Genomic DNA, 3,424 nt, shown 5'->3' on the forward strand with positions numbered 1-3,424 from the left:
GCATTTTACAAATTCCTCCCCATTCAGAGTCCCTGTGCATGCGCATGCGCAGTGGTCTGCTCAGCAGGAATAGGCTTCGTCCCCTGATTGTCAGTGTGAATCATGCTGGGGCACGTGGCAGTGCTCAGAGTGTGAGAGATTCATTTTGAAAATCCCCCTAAAATAATCGGCAGGATTTTCACACAAATTCAGCACTTAGAAATCTTTTGGGAGAATCTCAGCCTTAGATTTTCATTATCATCAGATTGCTTCATCTAATGGTTATTGTCATGGACTGAATTTGTGTGAAAGTTTCAACTTCAGCTCCCTGGAATGGAAAATGAGACAGGGTGCATGATGGGAAGAAGTCTCCATATTTGCCCTAAATGTGCCTTTTCTCATCCTGGACATTACGCTGAAACTATTGTTTCAGGGTTTCTTACCCCACCCCTTTCAATAACTTAACACTGCACACAATTACTCTGACAATCCCAACACAAATCAATTGAGAAAAAAAGCAGTGAGGTTATGTATATTTATTCTGCTGACACATGGTCAAAAAACAAAACCGTATTTGTATGAATGTTCTAATAATACAACATGCGTCTGAAAGATCCGATAGTTGGGTTGTCGCCGCCCCAGTCACTGTATCTCTTGTATTCACCGGGTCTCATGAAGTACTGTCGGCCTCTGTAGTTGGGATGTTCATAGAAGATCCAGTAACCGTCCATCACATGGGAGGAGTGAATGTCACGGGAACGGAAGCGAACGTAGACAGAGGGACAGTCATGCATGAATTCCATCATCTGTCCCCCAAAGTCAGGCCTCTCGTAAATCCTCATCCTGTAGTTTCCACCTCGGTACTGGAATGGAAGGGAATAGCTGAAGTATCATCTCATTAACAATCAGAGTGGAGTTGAGACAATTGTATAACATGAGCAGGAGAGTTGGATTATATTTACACCTGATTAACAGGGAGAAATGTTTGAGTATTTTATGCGGCTAAAAAGGATGAGTAGAAGGAATATAAAGATAATTTTGCAGATAATGGGGTGATGGAATGGGCCCCATTCACTCAGCAATGCCTATGATTGTCTGGAATACGTTAGCTTAATCTTCTGTTTTTATGGGGAGTGGGAATAGTTGATGAGGGCAATGTAACCAAGGGAATGAAAAGACTGGAAGTGTTTGAGTGCAGCAATGCGCATTTCTGTTGGGTTCATGTTATTATCCTGATCTCACTCTGATGTATCTTTGATGTAATATGAAGTGGGACTGGGACTCTCTAAGCGCTGTGATATCACTCACTGTGATATTTCAATACAAAACTGGCCTTGTATTCGAACAAAACAAGTTGGAACAATAACGTATTCCACAAGGGAACAATTGCAATGTACATTAATCACCCTGATCCAACAGATTGTCAGTCCAATACGATGTTCGAAGCTCCCAATTTAATAAGCTCCTTTTCAGGTTGAATGTGTATTTTATTTCAATTATTCTAGTTGGGGACATGCAGAATATTTGAATAAATTCTCTGAGTGAGTCAATGTGGTGCTAGAATTATTTACACTAACAGAAAACATTCCATTGATACATTTAAGGGGAAGCAAGGTAAGTGTGAGGAGAGAAAAGGAATACAAGGATTTGCTCACAGTGTCGACATAGGGCTGGAAGATAGTCGTGTGGAGCATAAAGGCGACCACATCGACTTAACTGATTGGAATTATATTGCAGAATGGCTTGTTTATGTGCCAGTAATTCCTTGTAACTAAATTATCCAATCTTTGCCAAATTCTAACAGTCATTAACTGATGGTGTTTATGAGGGAGAAACTGATCTGCTCTCATTTTAGTTCCCAGTCTTGGAGGCAGCCACGTGCCAACTTAAAGCCCAAATTCAGCAGCAGCAATTATGAACAGTTCACAGAATCCCGACAGTGCAGAAGAGGCCATTTGGCCCATCGAGCCTGCAGGAACCCTCTGACGGAGCATTTTACCAGTGCAGTTTCCCTCACCCTATCCCTTTCACCCCACACATTTTCCATGGCTAATTCACCTAACCTACAAATCCTGGGATACTAATGGGCAATTCAGCATATCCAATCCACCTAACCTGCACATCATTGGAGTGTGGGAGGAAACTGGAGCACCTGGAGGAAACCCACGCAGATATGGGGAGAATGTGCAAATTCCACACAGGCATTCACCCAAGGCCAGAATTGAACTCGGGTCCTTGGCACTGTGAGGCAGCAGTGTTAACCACTGTGCCACCATGTTGATACACAAATACCCTCCAGAGACGGTTTACACGTTTGAGGGGAACAGCAATGGATTCGAGTGGACACTGGGGATGGGGGACATGAAGTGTTTGGAGAGGCTGTGATCACAATGATTGTGAAGACAGACAATCACCCCGACTCTCCAGAGGACAACAGGAAGTCTTTTTCGAAAAACAGTCTCTGTTTAGGACACTGCAGCCACGTAAGAATCCATCTCAATCAAACTTCTCCCAGGGCACCTAAAGCTGGGTCTTCGGCATCTCATTTACATTTTAAATAATCTAACCCTGTTTTAGGTGGCCAACAGCAATGCCTAAAAAATTACTTGACCAATTTCGAGAAGCAATGTGTTCCAATTTCTACCAAAACAGATCTATACCCTCAAGAACTTGGCTGTGCATGTTTACTGTTTGACTGGATTTGTGACAAACAGGATATCTCCCCAAACTTAGGTGCTTTGTGCAATGAACATTTCCTTTACCTCAATCTGAGCAGAATATGTAAACAGCGAACTTACATATGGGTAGGAGCGACATGAGCCGATGCTGTCATTGAATCCCATCCAGCGCTGGTAGTCAGGATAATCTCCCCTGTTCAGAACATACTGGTATCCCATGTAATTGGGTCTCTCATACACCACCCACCAGTCACTCATGACACGCATGGAGTTACAGCGACTGAAGTAAGGGGACAGGTCAGCACAGTCACTGCTGCACTCATAGTTCCGACCCTGGAAGTTCCTGTCCTCGTAAAAGATAATCTGTGGAAAGAGACAAGAGAAATGAGTAAGCTTGAGAATCTAGCGAGAGTGATCAAGAACTCTCACATCCTGTACAAAATCACACTGTTTCTCACCTTTGCCATGTTGAGCTCACAGTTAGACGAGTAACTGATTTAACACAGCAACATGCTCTACAGTGTGGTATATATATGCTGCACAAAATGACCACTCGACTCTATTCTCTTGTTATTCAAATGATTTGGTGCTGAACATCAGCAAAAAGAGAACAAAACACATCGCTTGACATGTTGCTTGACATGTCACTGATTCTCTTCACTTTGCTTTCACTTCATTTTCATTGAGGTGTGAAAACAAAGAGGGAGAATCCATTGTGCTTTCCACATTCTAACTGTTTTCAAACAGCAATGGTTACAAAATCCATT

The 3,424-nt window shown here is 42.7% G+C and overlaps 1 pseudogene; it reads right to left on the bottom strand.

The window, feature by feature from the left end:
* Positions 1-566: 566 nt before the first annotated feature.
* Positions 567-3,124, bottom strand: LOC144503964 (gamma-crystallin S-1 pseudogene; annotated as a pseudogene).
* Positions 3,125-3,424: the final 300 nt, after the last annotated feature.

This window comes from Mustelus asterias, chromosome 14 (assembly GCF_964213995.1).
Source record: "Mustelus asterias chromosome 14, sMusAst1.hap1.1, whole genome shotgun sequence".
NCBI lineage: Eukaryota > Metazoa > Chordata > Chondrichthyes > Carcharhiniformes > Triakidae > Mustelus > Mustelus asterias.